Consider the following 16,953-nt stretch of genomic DNA (forward strand, 5'->3'; position numbering starts at 1 on the left):
AAAGCTCTTTTAACTACTGTACGAACTATATAGGGATCATATAATTACCCCCTGATGTACTGCTACTTCAAGGGTGGGATACAGCATCTTAGTAGCATAAAGTGACAGTTTTGGATAGAAGCTGAAGAATCTCATATTCATTTGAAATCAGAGTAATGTAGGGAGGCAGCGTGCACTGGGAGTCCCTACCTAGCCCCAAGACCTAACACAGGTGTGATGGAGGGCTCACCCCACCCACCTGCAGCAAAGGTTTATTGGGCCTGAGTGGCCAATTAGCTCCCCTGCTTGCACCTGGAAAGTCAGCCAAGCTGAAGTAGTGATCAAGCCCAGGTGGGGGAGAGCTGGAGGCAGGGTTGCATTAAAGGACTGAGAAAGCTCAGTTAGGGAACACTTAGGAAAGAGGGGGTAGAAAGCTTCTTTGGAGGGAAGGCTGGGCCGGAGGCTGGCTGGCTGGCTATAGTGGGGTGGTCAATGAGGAGAAGAGGTGGTATTAACCATGGGCTGTGGGGAAGTAGTATGAGGAGTCTAGAGATAGGAAGGGGCTCAGGAAAAACTCTGTGCATTCTAAGGAGCACATCTAACTATTCAGGACAGGGTCCCTGGGCTAGAACCCAGAACAGACAGGGGGTTTATTGTAGGGATTATTAGTCCCAGTATAGGGCTGCAGGCTGAGCCTTCAAGATGGGCTAAGGCATAATCCAAAAGGGGTTAGAAAGATCTTCTTGTGTTGAGATGTTTTGGGGACTTCTTGAAGAGTTGGTATCCCAGAAGGGGTGGTGTGACCTGGCGAGAGGACTGAGTTGTTGAAAGGGGGCTGCCAGAGTGATGGTTGGCAGCAGTCGCCAGATAGGGGCGAGCGAGCTACGAGGCCAGGCTCAGCCAGGAGAGGTGCCTGTCTGTCATAGCAGGACTAACGCTCCTACGGACAATGCAGTGATGCTTGCAGGGGTGGGAGTTCTGGGCTGCAGCTCTGTCTCCGCTGAAGAGGTTAATGAAATTAGAGGCCTGGAAGAGCTTTTGTCTGAGGCAAGAATAAAAAGTTCAAGACTAATTAGCAGAGAGAAGATGTGAGTAAGAGATGACATATTAAACTTCTATAAACTGATAACATACTGATCAGTTGGACTCACCAGTTCATCCTTTATCAGAAGCAAAGGGGCAACCAACTGAATTTAAAGGCAACAAATTTAAAACCGATCAAAGGAAATATTGTTTTTTGCCTGCAGTGCATGATTAACCCATGGAACTCATTGCCACAAAGCTATGCTGGGGCTAAAAGCGTAGTAGATTTCAAAAGGGGTTTGACACTTGCAGGAATAAGTTCTGCAATTACAAGAGCTAGTATAAAAAAATCTGACTTTTGTTACCCTTTCCCTCCCCAATGATAATATAACATGTGAAAGAATTAAAGAGTTAGGTCTGCACCCCACTCCTACTAACTAAAGTCACATGGGAATCGATGACTATCGCTGGTATGGATCCCTCTTCCCCAACTCCCAGACCTGCTCACATGCGGGTTGGACTAGCAGGACTGGGTTGAGTCTGGAATGGAAAAGCATGCAGGGTCTGCCTCTTGTCCCCCTCTCTGGGGCACAGCTGGAGTGTGCAGTGCGACAGTAGATGAGGATGCCTTTCCGCTCTTCCTTGTCTGCTAGTGGAGGTTAGCGTGTAGATTGGAATAAGAGGCAGGTGCTGTCTCTAAATCCTTCTACCTTTGGGATCAGGTTAGTGTGTAGAAACTGCATGGCTGGGCTGGAGCCCTCCTTCCAAACACACGTAGCCTGCTTTGAGGTTAGAGTGGCTGGCCCCTGTCCTGTCTTCTACTGGGGTGAAACTAGTGTGTGGAATAGAAAGCACAGCTCCCAAGGATGTAGCATCAGTGTCCACTGCAGCAACACACAATGTGTTGCTGAGAAAACAGCTATTATCCTTGGTACTGTATCACTAATGAGACACACAGCACAGCAATGTTTGTGACTGCTCAGACAAGTCTCTGGTAATAACTATGCTGCTGTATGACCAGAAGCCCTTTGCAGCTGTAAACTCACCCCTGCACGGCTTTACCATGGCTAGCATAGCTTAACACATGAAGTGATAAAGACACATTTCCTAGGCCTGAGGACACGGAGGATTTCTCATTGCTGCACAAACTTACCTCCCTCACCTCATCCTCTCGCTCCGAAAACTGAAGCCTGCATGACATGAAAGGGGAGGAAACACACTCAGCAAAACATCATTTTAAAAAAATGAAGTAAACTATCAAGGTGTATGCATGCCTGTGATCTTAGCATTGTCACTCTTTTCCCGCCTCTCCTCTCCATCTTGTCCAAGTCATATCAGAACAAGAGTATATGTCCTTTTGGACAGAGGCTCCGTCTTGTTTGTGAGGCACTTGGCACATTTTTAGGCACTCAAAAAAACAATTCTGAAGCATCCATCACACATTGCAAATACCTCTTCGATCCAGGCTGTCTTGTAAGCCAGTGCCAGAGTGGGAAAAATAGAACAATTTTAAAATGTCAGTTGTCCTCAGGAGAATTTTGTGGCCTCTGGGCTCCATAAAAGGACTCTGTCAACTGGAAAGTGTGTGTGTGTGTGTTCAGAGAGGTGTTCTACTTAATGCTGCATTGCGCTTTGACCACTAGATGGCAGAATAAGTGCAAAGTTTCATACCTAGAATACTAAATCCAGTGTGCAGCTGAAGTATCTAGAATGGCTATCGCTGAAGAATATAGGTGCGGGAGTCACAGTATATTTTAAAAAGTAGAACCTGAACTCTCCATACCATCCTCATTTTAGCTGTCCTGAATGCAATCAGTTTTGTTCCTGTTTTCCAGGAGACCAATTCTTAGCCATCTGTAAGTCTATTATTGGAAGAAGATCTGTACAAAGAGAAGAGTCCAGAACTGTAGATTATAAGAAGCAAAACTGGGATTCATCCTGATCATTGACAATAGGGAATTCCACAGCCTGGGGAAAACACTGCATCTGGAATATAAGAGCTTCCCCCTAAGGACAGGGGGAAGTCAGTCAGTGTCTCTAACTATCCTAGCTGTCATGGCAGGGGAGAGGTAGTATTAGGGCTAGACCATTAATAGCTTTACAGATCAAGACCAACGTCTTGAAGCAAGTCTGGAGCTGGATAGGGAGCTAGTAAGGAATAAAGTGCACCCAATGTGATGTGATCTTAATGAGTTCCACTGGGCAAGGGGGCAGCGACATGATGAATCAGATGCAGCTTTCTTGAGGCTTTAGTGGTCAACCCCCAAAACATCATTTTGTAGTGACCCTCCCTGGGTCATGAAAAGCATGTGGGATCACTGTGGTTAGATCTCCTGGTTTGTTGAAGATGGAGGGTGTTACTGGACACAGTCATTAATTGAGTTCTTAGAGACAGCAAAGAGTCCGGTAGAACTATATACTATCTCAGCGCAGGAGGGCAGAGTGTGTGGCCACAGTTTCCTGCCACGCCTTCCAAGTGTTTTCCTCTTGCTGCTAATTTCACCTCCATCTTCCCTGAATTTAACAGAGCCACTTTCCTGCCTCCCAAGTTCTGTTCCCTTCAGATACTGAGACATGAATGTCAGTAATGGGTGCAAAAGTGGTAGAGCTGGGTATTGTTGGCACATTGATGACCCTGTAGTACATGACAGCTCACATGAATAAGAGGAAAAAAGAAAAGGAGTACTTGTGGCACCTTTTCTTTTTGCAAATACAGACTAACACGGCTGTTACTCTGAAACCATGAATAAGAGGGTTGACAAGTTCTGCAGCACTCTACAGGGAAGAGGAGCAATCACTCATTATGTCCATCTGGATTCTGTGAGCGGGAAAATGAGCAAAAACAACTCTGCCTACCCCTGCAAGGTCTCATAGGGGAGTCAGTAGGACATCATGTTTGATCGTGTGGAAGGCTGCTGATAGGTCAAGCAATATTAGAATGGACATCTCACTTCTATCCACGGCCAGAAGGGGGTCATCAGTGGAGCCAGGTCTGTCTCTGTGACTGACTGGAAAGGGTCAAGAATACTGGGGAGGTAAGTTGCTTCTGGAGGCAGTTTTCCATCATCTTTTCTAGAAAAAGTCCAAGATGCTGATTTTGTTTACTGTCACGTGTATATTTATAGCACCTATAACAATTGTATTTTGGTACTGAAAGATGCCCAGATTGCAAATGTTTCTAACTAGGACCCCCTTATTTTCCTTCCCTGCAACCTTGGGAAAATCTTCTGCTCTCAGAGGAAATCCCCGTCTGAAATGCTTTGTTAAACATGCCGCCAGAGTCCAGGCACACTCAACATTCCAGTAGATATGCTGAGGACAGTAATGCCTGGGTTTGATACTTGTCACACTTTGCCAAAACAATAAAGTCTTCTTCGCTATCCCATACAATTCCTAATGTTCCCTCTACCACACTGTCTGCTAGATAGGCGCCGAATCCGTGGGTGCTCTGGGGCAGGAGAACCCATGGGGAAAAAATAGTGGGTGCTTAGCACCCACTGGTGGCCCCCCGATCAGCTCTTCCTCTTCCCCCACCCCAGCGCCTCCCACCTGCCGGTCGGCCCTCCGATCAGTAGAGCCCTGCGCGGGTACAAATTTATACCCGTGGATGCGGATATCTGCGGATATAAATCAGTATCTGCTGAACTGCAGAGCTCTCCTGGGAACCGCAGCAACAAAAGGAGCAGAACATGGGGCTGCCACTCCCAGGAGCCAGTGCCCTGCGCTGCCAGCTCATCCGGCATGGCCTTACCGCTCCCAGCCCTGCCCCCATCCCTTCCATGTAGCTGTCTGCATCTCCTGTCTGGGGGAGTGTGCTGCTTGAACACAAGAGTGCAGCCAGGGACAGCTGCCGGTGGGGCGGGGGGCAGTACAGCCATGCTGGAGGAGCTGCCGGTGCAAGGCGAAGGCTCCTGGGAGTGGCAGCCCCACTTTTTGCTCCTTTCGCTGCTGTGGTTCCCAGGAGAACCCTGTGGTTCCATAGATACCAATTTATATCTGCGGAGGGCTCTACTGATCAGCTCCTCTTCCTCCCTCCCAGTGCCTCTCGCCTGCTGTGATCAGCTGTTCAGCGGCATGCAGGAGGCACTGGGGGGAGGGGTGGAACAGGGTGAGAAGAGGCAGGACGGGGGGGTCGGGGGAAAGGGCGGAGTGGGGGGCGGGCCTGTGGCAGAGCAGGGGTCCAGCACTCCTGGGGAAATCACAAAGTCAGAACCTCTGGTCTGCTAAGCTGAGATGGAGCAACTGAGAGCATTGGATACAATGTTTTTCAGTGGTGGAAGTCTCTTGGGACTCATATTAATAAAAATCCCTTAGTGCTTCCCCAGATCTTTTATAGGCACTCTTAGTAAGTACAGCGATGGAGTACCAAGACCCACTGTAGCTATTGGAACCATGGCATCACGAGCACACGAGAGCGTAGTTCTCAACACAGCTATCAATGCTAGCTCTTGAGGGCAGGGACTATGTCATTTAACATTCATAATAATAAAACACTAAACTAGGGTTTAGAAAACCTAATAAGAAAATGTTAAACTAGTGTTTAGTGTGTTCTTATTTTTAACACCAACCAGATGACTGATTTCAACCATCTTTTGTATGGGTGGGTGGGGAATACAAAGTCTCTCTCCGCTCCCTGTGTTCTCTTTTTTTGGCCTCTGAGGATTGGAGTACCTCTTGGTTCAGTTCTTCCCAAACAGGTGTGTTACATGGGAAAGGTATCTTAAAGGAGATAGTCCCAAGGTTCTCGCTCACTTAGGAGAAGTCCTCATAGCTCTGAGAGTGTCTGTACAGCTGTGGGGTTATCTCTGCAATCAGGAACCAAGCAAAGTTATCAGCTCGAGGGTAAACAGCACGTTCTTTTCACTAGAACTCATAGGTTTAAAAAAGCTCGATACTAAACTCTGGCTGGCTTCCAGCACCACCTCTCCCCTCAGATCTCTTCTTTTTAAATTTTTTTTAACTGAACTCAATCCTGTCATTATCAAGGTGAAATATGATGCCATTAGCATGGCAGACTAGTTATTTGTAGAATGAGACGGCAGCTTTTCTGCTTCTAATTATCTGACTGTATGAGAAATCCTGACATTAGGAACAGACTGTCACTGCAGCGAGAGGCTGTTTGATCCACCGTGCACTGAGACGCTTGTACAGTTTAGAACGTTTCTACCAAAAGACAGGACCCCATTTTCAAAGTCTAGCAGCAGCATTGCTGGGGAATCGAGGGGTCTAGTCTCTTAATTCAGAATCAGGGGCAGAATGGAAATGCCCAGCGATTCTGAGCTGCAGGGCAGCAGAGCGGCAGCAATTGGCGTAAATTATCGAAAGACACAAAAGGTAAATGATATCATGGGCATCGTCAGACCTCTGATTTCTTTTTCCTTCCTGCTGTTCAGGGAACATTGCCCAAGAAAATGTTTTGAAAACAATTCACTAAAAGAAACTACAGCTGGACAATATTGATTTCTAAGGCAACAACCACTGTGGCCAGGTACCCCATGGGAATGAGATATTCTAGTCCTCTCTTCTAATCCCTTGTGACCCCTACATTGAAAGCATTGCTTTTAAATCACATTGTATTGCACAGGCTGCTTATCTGTGGTTCTCATTCTGAATACCTGCCTTTGTACATCAGTGCTATAAACATACCCATTTAAAGAAGGCAGCAGACAAAATGTTAATACTGTTATTTGTTCTACTCTCTGTACCAGTTCCTTAAACAGAACAAACTGAACTGAGTTCACCATTGACTAGGCATGCAACTATCCTATTAAATGGGCTGACCCATCCATTTTATTCTTTCCTTTGCCCATAACTGGAGGTTGCATTTTATTTCCTTTGGATTATCCGTCAGTTTCTCAAGATGATTCTCCTACATTAAGTCACTTTTCAATAGGTTTGTCTTGTCGTGATCTGGAAGCAACTGCTAATGTTAAAGACAAAAATATTTTTGTCATGACTAAAATAGACCAAAATGGAAACCATCAACAAAAATACTTCAGCCTCATTGCCACTAGCTTGATTAAAAAAAAATATTCTTTCTGTATATGCAACGAAGCACAACTATTTAACGTGTTTGTAACAGCCCACAGGACAAATACAATACAGGCCAAATCCACCTTTGATATAACTCCATGGAAGCCAGTGAAATCACACCACAGATGAATTGTGCCCTGTATGTCACGAGTGATCGTTCCAGAGTTCCTCAAACAGTAGGAGTGGATGAATCAGTAAGATTACAAATAAGCAGCTCTTACTGTTCAAGCAGCTGAGATTTTCGGTGGTTAAAGCAGTGCTTTGCAGGACTTGGTCATTAAATGGGATTTTCTTTGGAGAAAATGAGTCCCCCCGGGATACCATTATTCTGAATTCCCACTGCTCCATGGGTATTAAGAGAAAATGCATTAATCCATTCTGGTTACAAGAGTTTGCAAGGCTTGGTAATAAGATCTAAATGCATTTCCAGATGGTCTATATTCAAGAGATTTCTCAGGGCAAGAGCTCAGTACAGAGGGAACTTCTCTTTTCACACAAACACAGACTTGTTTCCAGAATGCACCGAATCCAGATATGTAAAATGCTGTTGAGCAGTGTAAAGTCACTGAGCACACAAAGTTTGACAGGACGGACTTTGTTTCGTATTTCCATTGGCAACCAGACTTATACTTTTCTCTTGTCAACTAAGATTTCTCTGGGTGTCTTGGAAGAATGGCCTTTCCTTTCACCTACTAGGTCAGGCAAAAGAGAGGGCAGCTGGAAGGAAGTGGCTTTCATTTTCATCCGCATACGAAAAACAGTTTTTCATGGACATCCAGAAAGGCTCCAATATTTCAAGCACTTGAAACCTCTTTCCTTAGGCCACACACAGCCTGAGCTATGCAGCTGTTGAGCTCTCTCACTTGTCTTAACTCCTTATGTGCCCCATCACTGCTGAAGTGCTTTAATTTAAGCTGGGCATCCTGAAGGGCACAGAGATGGCACTTCCCTGGATAAGCAGGGAAGGAACCATTCTCTGTGTTGCTCCCAATATATCTCTGTTCTTGAGCACAGCAGGAAGGAAAGGAATACAGACTCCGCCAGGTAGGAATACTGAATCTTTATTCCAACAGAGAAGCAGGAAAGTCTGTGAAGGTGCTAGATTACTGAGGACTAATTGGCAATTAAAATTAATTGTGAACAGTGCATTGGGACAAGCTAATACTTTGTCCCGTTGGCACTGGGGTTTGAAAAGCTAGAACTATGCCTGTATTCCTGACGCTGCTGAGACCCGACCTTTCTTTAAAGATGACTGGTAAGGAACAAGCCAACTGCTTACTCCCTCGCACTGTAAGCATCCCCTGGTACCCCGGCTGGTAAATACCTCTTTGCTGACTCTACTACTTCATATTCTGCTACCATGTAACCAAAGGTAGAAACCTTTTTCTTAGGCCCTATTGTCTGCCTTCCTGACACTGTGCCCAGGAGGGTTACGAAATACATGCTGCAAAATAAAGGGCCTAATTCAACTCACTGATGTCAAAGGAAGCTGGACTGTGCTGTAAGGGACAAGGTCACAAGAGAGCGGAAATTTTGAACAGTGAGGGTGCTTAGCCATTGCAACAAACTACCAAGGGAACTGGTGGATTCTCCATCTCTTGATAGCTTTAGATTAAAATTGGATGTCTTTCTGGATGATATGCATTAACAAGACATGGGTTGTGTTATAAGGAGGTCAGACTAGATCTAATGGTACTTCTGGCAATAAATCTATGAAAAAATAAAGGAAGCTAATTTCCATCTACAGCAAAGACCTAAACAAACAAACTATATGTTCTTCTGGGGCTTGAATTCAGTTTTATTTTTAACTTACCCATATGAAATTACCTAATCTGAATGGCTCACTTATCTTTGATCTTTCACCACTAACCTGTACTTCTAATTGGGGATAAGAGATTACAAAAATATTTTCCCTAATTAAGGGGAAAGAATTTCTTTGTGGTCATTAGGCATCTAAAAATAAATCCTATGAAATGAAAGGTGGTTATGATTATACAGCTTTTCATTGTAAAAAGATTAACTGATTATATTAGCAATATGGGGCCATGTACTCTTAATGATGCTGGAAATAAAGTCTGTGAACTCTCATATCCACCAAACTATACAGTCCATCACATTGCTGATCGGACATGTAAAGAAAATTTGGGTAACATTATAATAGTGTTGCTCTTTCAGATGCTGTGTTACCTTTTCTAATACTGAGGGACGAGGAGAGGGAAGGACAGAATGCTATTCTTTGAGAAGAGATGCCAAGGGAAGCTCTCTACCTCCTAGAATGGAGACCCCTCTTACTCATGGGCATGATGGTAGTCCCAGAGGAGTCAGTTTCCCCCATTTCTTAGTATTTACTATCTAGCCTTAGATTGAGCCAGTACTGGGGCTGGTCCATTCACACTGCCTACTGAAAAACCTACACTGGGGACCTCAATTAGTGTGTGTGGTGTTATTTTTTTTTTTCAATGGAAGATGAGAGTTGAAAGAGCAGCCAGGTTCAAGGGGAGGGTCTCTCGAGCCCAGGGAGCCTTAGTGGGTTGGGAAACAAAAAGGGCCACTTTTCAAATGTCAGTGTTAATATATACATTCCAGTTAGTTAAATGAGGTATTATCTTCTTCTTCCGCCAGGAACTATTTTTCACAGTGGAAGGATATGTTGGGAGTTTCTCCAACAAGTTGTTGAATTTATTTTTTACAAATTAGTCTTAAAATGAAGGGGACACATTCTGATATTAGGATCCCCTTCACAGTGTGGGTGGGAGGCTGTTTCTTGCACTTCTCAGGTGGCTGAGGGCATGAAGTTGTGTGCACCCAATGGTTTACTACTAAGCGACACACAGAGGCAGCTTATTGCTCTTTTTCTTTCTTGCCCCTCCCCTATTCAGGGTGGGTGACTTCTGTAGTCTTCTTCCAAAACTCCTTGTACGCCTAGCTGTCACGTAAATTGGTCTCTCTGCCGATATCTGGTCCATATACAGTCTCTGGCCTCCCCTGTGGTCATCTTTCAGCCATGAACATTGTAGGAGTCATCCTACCAGTGTAACTGTTAGGTCTCCACTGGGCATGTCTGTACCAACATAGCCTAGCCTCCCTCAACTTGTCTTTCATTGGGGCCCACATTAGGCCCCTCACAACCTCATTTTTTTTCTTGTCATGAAGCGTCCAACCATTTGACCCTCTCAACATCTACATTTCTGTAGTGGAAGCATTCTGATGTCTTTTCCTGTGGCTGGCCACGTCTCTGTTCCATACATTAGGATGGGTTGAACTACAGTTTTATACACTCTACCTTTTAACTTTATTGGCATCTTTTTATTACAGAGAACTGGGATCAGCTCACACCACTTGTACCAAGCAGCTTTGGTACTATGCTGGGCACCATTGTCAGCAACCATTAATACCAGGTATTTAAATTCTTCCACTCTTCTAAGCTGTCTGCCTGTAATATCCTTTATGGTGGGTCCTCCTCCCTCAGTTATCGAAGCCTCAGTTTTACCAAAAAGAAAAGGAGTACTTGTGGCACCTTAGAGACTAACCAATTTATTTGAGCATGAGCTTTCGTGAGCTACAGCTCACTTCATCGGATGCATACCGTGGAAACTGCAGAAGACATTATATACACACAGAGACCATGAAACAATACCTCCTCCCACCCCACTGTCCTGCTGGTAATAGCTTATCTAAAGTGATCATCAAGTTGGGCCATTTCCAGCACTAATCCAGGTTTTCTCACCCTCCGCCCCCCCCGCCCAAACTTACAATACAATACCCACCTGCGGAAGTGAAGAAACAGATTGATAGAGCCAGAAGAGTTCCCAGAAGTCACCTACTACAGGACAGGCCTAACAAAGAAAATAACAGAACGCCACTAGCCGTCACCTTCAGCCCCAAACTAAAACCCCTCCAACGCATTATTAAGGATCTACAACCTATCCTGAAGGATGACCCAACACTCTCACAAATCTTGGGAGACAGGCCAGTCCTTGCCTACAGACAGCCCCGCAACCTGAAGCAAATACTCACCAACAACCACATACCACACAACAGAACCACTAACCCAGGAACCTATCCTTGCAACAAAGCCCGTTGCCAACTGTGCCCACATATCTATTCAGGGGACACCATCACAGGGCCTAATAACATCAGCCACACTATCAGAGGCTCGTTCACCTGCACATCCACCAATGTGATATATGCCATCATGTGCCAGCAATGCCCCTCTGCCATGTACATTGGTCAAACTGGACAGTCTCTACGTAAAAGAATAAATGGACACAAATCAGATGTCAAGAATTAAGCATTCATAAACCAGTCGGAGAACACTTCAATCTCTCCGGTCACGCAATCACAGACATGAAGGTTGCTATCTTACAACAAAAAAACTTCAAATCCAGACTCCAGCGAGAAACTGCTGAATTGGAATTCATTTGCAAATTGGATACTATTAATTTAGGCTTAAATAGAGACTGGGAGTGGCTACCTTGCATAATGACTTAGCCTATTTCCCCTTGTTTTTTCCTACCCCCCCCCCAGACGTTCTGGTTAAACTTGGATTTAAACTTGGAGAGTGGTCAGTTTGGATGAGCTATTGCCAGCAGGAGAGTGAGTTTGTGTGCGTGTTCCCGGGGGGGTGGGGTGAGGGGGTGAGAAAGCCTGGATTTGTGCTGGAAATGGCCCACCTTGATTACCATGCACATTGTAGGGAGAGTGGTCACTTTGGATGAGCTATTACCAGCAGGAGAGTGAGTTTGTGTGTGTGGTTTTTGGAAGGGGGTGAGGGGGTGAGAGAACCTGGATTTGTGCAGGAAATGGCCCACCTTGATTATCATACACATTGTGAAGAGAGTGGTCACTTTGGATGGGCTATTACCAGCAGGAGAGTGAGTTTGTTTGTGGGGGGGCGGAGGGTGAGAAAACCTGGATTTGTGCTGGAAATGGCCCAACTTGATGATCACTTTAGATAAGCTATTACCAGCAGGACAGTGGGGTGGGAGGAGGTATTGTTTCATGGTCTCTGTGTGTATATAATGTCTTCTGCAGTTTCCACGGTATGCATCCGATGAAGTGAGCTGTAGCTCATGAAAGCTCATGCTCAAATAAATTGGTTAGTCTCTAAGGTGCCACAAGTACTCCTTTTCTTTTTGCGAATACAGACTAACACGGCTGTTACTCTGAAATCAGTTTTACCAGTGTTTGCTCAACCCTATATTGCCACTGCTCAAAGTCGGTTTGTAGGGTCTTACAATCTTCTGCACATATCACTAAGTCATCAGTGAACAGCATATTCCAAGGCATCTCCCTTCATATAGTCTCATGTATCACATCCATGTAAACAAAAAGGGCCCAATACTATCTCCTGATGCGAGCCAATGTTTACTGTAAATTCTTTGGTTTAGCCCCATTAGAGTGACTACCATAGTCAAAATCAATCATATATAGCCTGGATAAGGCAGCCATATTCTTCTGGCACACCTCTCTGTTGCAAACTCCACCAAACTAATTCTCTCAGTACATGACTGTATGCCTTATCCAAGTCCACAAAGACCATACCTAGTTGCATTCTCTTTTCCCTGAACTTCCCCATGGGGATTTGTAGAGCAAATATGGCATCAACTGTACACCCTTCCAGCATAAATCCATATTCACCCTTCCCAATTTCAGCTGTTCCATGCAGATGATTTTCAATAATCTTCTCCCAGACTTTCGTAGCAAGTGATGTCAGCTTACCTGAGTGATAATTATCATATAGTATATCTCCTTTATGTTTAAAAATGGGCACCACAAAACTTTTATGCCACTCATCTAGCATTTTCTCTTTCTTAAGAATACAGTATCATGTTCTTAGATTCTCCTTCATCACTCTTTCAAAATAATCACTCCAGACTTCGTTGGGTAAATCACCATTTGTTTGCAATAGATCACATTCATTTTTAATATAAAAAAACTTGTTCACATCCCTCATCATTTTGTCTTGTAATGAGTTTGTAGATTGTCTTTTCTCCCTTATATTCTCCTAGTTGGTTATATAATTAATCTGGGACCAAATTTTTAGTTATCACAATACTTCTTTTGGCTTTGTTTTTGCCTGTATATACACCATCTTATCACTGCTCAAGCCACTGCCCTGCCATTTTTTTTAAGGTTACGTTTTGTTTTTGACTGATTCTTTAAATTGAGGATTCCACCATCAAGTCTTTCTTCGTATCCTTTCCAGCACTGCTTTAATCACTGTTAAGACTTCATGTGCCATTTCCAGCAACAGTAACTGTAGTTTGTATCCTCCATACATCCCCCACTTGCTTCTTTAACTTTAGCGGCCTTTGCCCAGGTATAAGAATCAGGTGAAGCTGTTGTTCCTTGCAAGCAACATATGCCCTAGTCCTCTGAGTTACACTTGATATGGGAATGAAGATATCTTTAAACAAGAAATAATGCAAAGACTTCCTGACTACATGAACACATCTATTGAATGAGTTTTACAGGTCGGCTATCCAAGCTTGACATACATGGTTTGAAATCTGAATTTCCCTTTTCCTAGGTGAGCTACCTACCAAGGCTACCAAATCCCACCCACCCTGGCAAGACTTTTTTTAATGCTGTCTTTATTTGCCTTGTTCTTGTCATAGAACCAATGTGGCATTTTACAGAGGTAGCCATGCCACCAACTACCCCATCGCACCCTGTTGAGAGATGCCACCAGTTGGTCCGTGACTGCTTATTGGATATTTGCAGCTGTCCTGCGTCTGCAGAATATTCCCCTATCTGCCACCCAGGGATGTGCCTTATGGGAGTTACACATCCCGTCACAAGGCAGAAGCTGCTTATTGCTTTATGTTCAAATCTATTTCACCATTGATACTTTCACCCTGTGACCTGTCAGAATGCTGTGCCGAGCAAAATGGGAGCTGCTTGCTTTAAAGAGATCATCTGTTTGCTCTTGAAACAATTAGAGAGGGCAGACATGTTCCTGAAATAGTTACAGAACACAAAACAGCTACGACTGAAACAAGTTCCAGATGGGGTTTGAGAGGGGTTTGGTTTTGGTAACAACAAATTAAAATGGATTCCATGTCTTAAAATTCCTCTGGTATCTAACGAACAGGAAACATGAATTACAAGCAATAATTTACTACAAACAAAAGAGATGAACTCTGAGACAGGCCCATTTATCTTTGTTCAAGTGCCTCCTTGAGGTTTGCATGTTTACCGCCTGACGAGAGCTAATGGCTTTCTTCCTCAGTCTTTGTGTTTTCAAACTCTTAGCTATTTTGGGTCCAACACAAAAGGAAAGGAAGGTGCTGAGCTCCTGCTGAAGGGGCTGGCTTACCTGTGACCTTGGAGAGATACACAGAAGTTCCTTGAAAGCATACAACAGAGAGAAAACATGAGAAATGATTGCAAGGGGTCAAGGACTAGAGGCACGTTAAACAGGAGAGAGGCGCTTGATATTCCCCCTCCCCCAAAGTTGCTGCACATTCAGGAAATATTTCATTTAGAAATGCAGGACCAAATTTATCCCAGGTGTAACTTTAGTGGACTTGCACTAAGGATTATTTGGGCTCTTAGACTACAGGGACATTTTCCTCTGTCTTGATTTACTGACTGCAAAGCTTTTGAGTGCAGCTGATAATAGTCGCTAGGATTGCAATGCGGTTTCGTAATACTGTACCACTGACAAGGCTATCTCCTGTGCAATTGTGTTTGTTTCATGCACAAATATGTCAAGTAAAGGTTATAGATGGAAATGTTTTGCCATTAGCATGTGCATCAGCTGCAAGAGACCTACTAAACATGCATCTTTCAAGGTCCATTTAATAACAGCTTTGACCTGGATTGAGCAGACAGGCTGGTTTTATAGAAATTTGGATCATAACCTCAGTGGACAGCAACTCCTAGGGGTTTGCCCAGTAAGATAGTGTCAGCAGTTGCACAAACCTCCCTCAAAGGGGGAAGGGACCCAGTGAATAGCAGAAGAACTACTGTAAGTTATTGCTGGGGAGGAGGCAGGGGGGCAGCATTAGCTCTATGCCTGGAGCCCTCATGGTCAGGGGGCTGATAGGACAATGCCACGGAGAGATGGAATCAGTCAAGAAGTCCCGGAACAATGTTACTGTTCCTGTGAGCCCTTGACATACAACATTTTCTAGTTTAGTTTTTGAATAAATATGGTTTCTTTCCTCTGTAGTTTTAACTTTATAAAAAATAGCCAGAGTTGAGCCACACAAAAATGAGTGTAACTCTGTTGTGCAATTGTATTAATGTGTAAGAGAGGAAAAATATCATTCCTGAATCCCATAAAATGTTGACATGATGATGAAAAGATTAAAACCGTCTCTGGCTGTACTACCCTGAATGCACCCAGCCTTGTCTGAACTCAGCAGCGAAGCCAAGTCAGGCAGGGTTGGTGTTTGGATAGGAAACGGCCTAAGATTTCTACATCTGCTAGCATCTTTTGCTTCTTCCAACACTAGGTGGCAATCTTCTCACTTCATTTACTTATTCCCTCCCCCTGCATCCTTTAAAACAAAAAGCAAGAAAGAGCTTAAAAAAAGAGTGCTTCCCCTTATTTTTTAAAATTGATTGCTGTTTAATAAATTATATTTGCTTTGAATTGTATGTAATGATCAGTGGGTCAGGGAAGCATCCAGTGCAGAGAGAGCACCCCGGAGTGGGGACATCCAAGCCCCTGCCCTAAGTGAACATGACAAGGTTGGAGGTCAAGCCCCCCAGGAATCCTGGGCCCAGCCTTGTTGGGGTTATGAGGACTCCGCCACACAGGAGAGTGAAAGGGGAGCCCTTGAGGTCAGGCAGGCCTCTGGGTAAAGGAAGTGGGAGCGAGGACTCATCATTTCGCTGGGGTAGGGTATAAGCCAGGAAAGTTCCCCACAATAGCGGGACCATTCCCCCGCTTACATCTAGGGTGCGAGTTGGCCAGACACTTGCCTTCTCTATTATATTCATTTTACAGATGGGAAACTAAGGCATAGTGATGTGCCTGACAGAAGAGGCATAATTCTCCTGTCTGTCTGCTGTCTATGGTGTGTATCTAAGCACCATGTACAATGTCCCTCCAAACTCCCACTAGGATTGTTGTGTCAACAAAACAAAGTTTATGAACGTAGGTTAAATTCAGGGTCCAAGTTCACCCTTCCCTCACTCCATCCCTGGGATTCACTCAAGCCACAGTCCAACTCCAGTTAATACATCAGGTATCCCCACCTTAGAGCTGTCAGGCCACAGCCCACTTTCTCAGCACTTCAGACCTAGGGGCCTTCTATCACCAAACTGTTTCAGTTTCATATGTACCCACTTGTCTTATTTTTTATTCCTCCCCTGACATAGTTTCTTTAACCTCATGATCCTCATTTTCCTGCTGGGTTTTGTTCTTTACCAAATGGCTGGCTGGGGAAGTGAAAAGGAGAGACTCTTCTCCCCGCACCCCACCACTCCCCCAACTGAAGACTTCATTTTCCATTAATGAAGATTTTAAAAGACATCTCAGGGCTCATTAAGAATCTGGTGACAGCTTTACCTTCTTATGCAGAAACTTAACACCAGACCATTTCCCCGGTGGCCAAAGCCCGGATGGCTGCAATGTTAGTTCTGACTCCACTGGAGAGTTCTGGAAAGCATGATCATGCTGCAGCATAAATGGATGTCAAGAGGTTTACTTAGCTCTTTATCAGATCTTCATTTCAAAGGGCATTTCATAATATATTTGAAATGGTTATGCAGGGAGCTCAGTCTCTCTGCCGCCTCCCCAAGAACTGAATGCTAAGCTCTGCTATCATCACCTAGGTGATACCCAGGGACACTGCAGGAGCATGTCTCAGAAATGCACTGGGTGAGTGTAGGGTTGTTGAGAAGTGTCTGGTTGTTATTCTTCTAGTGAACTTTTTCCCATTTACATTAACCACTTATTTC

This window comes from Eretmochelys imbricata, chromosome 15 (assembly GCF_965152235.1).
Source record: "Eretmochelys imbricata isolate rEreImb1 chromosome 15, rEreImb1.hap1, whole genome shotgun sequence".
Classification (NCBI taxonomy): Eukaryota; Metazoa; Chordata; order Testudines; family Cheloniidae; genus Eretmochelys; species Eretmochelys imbricata.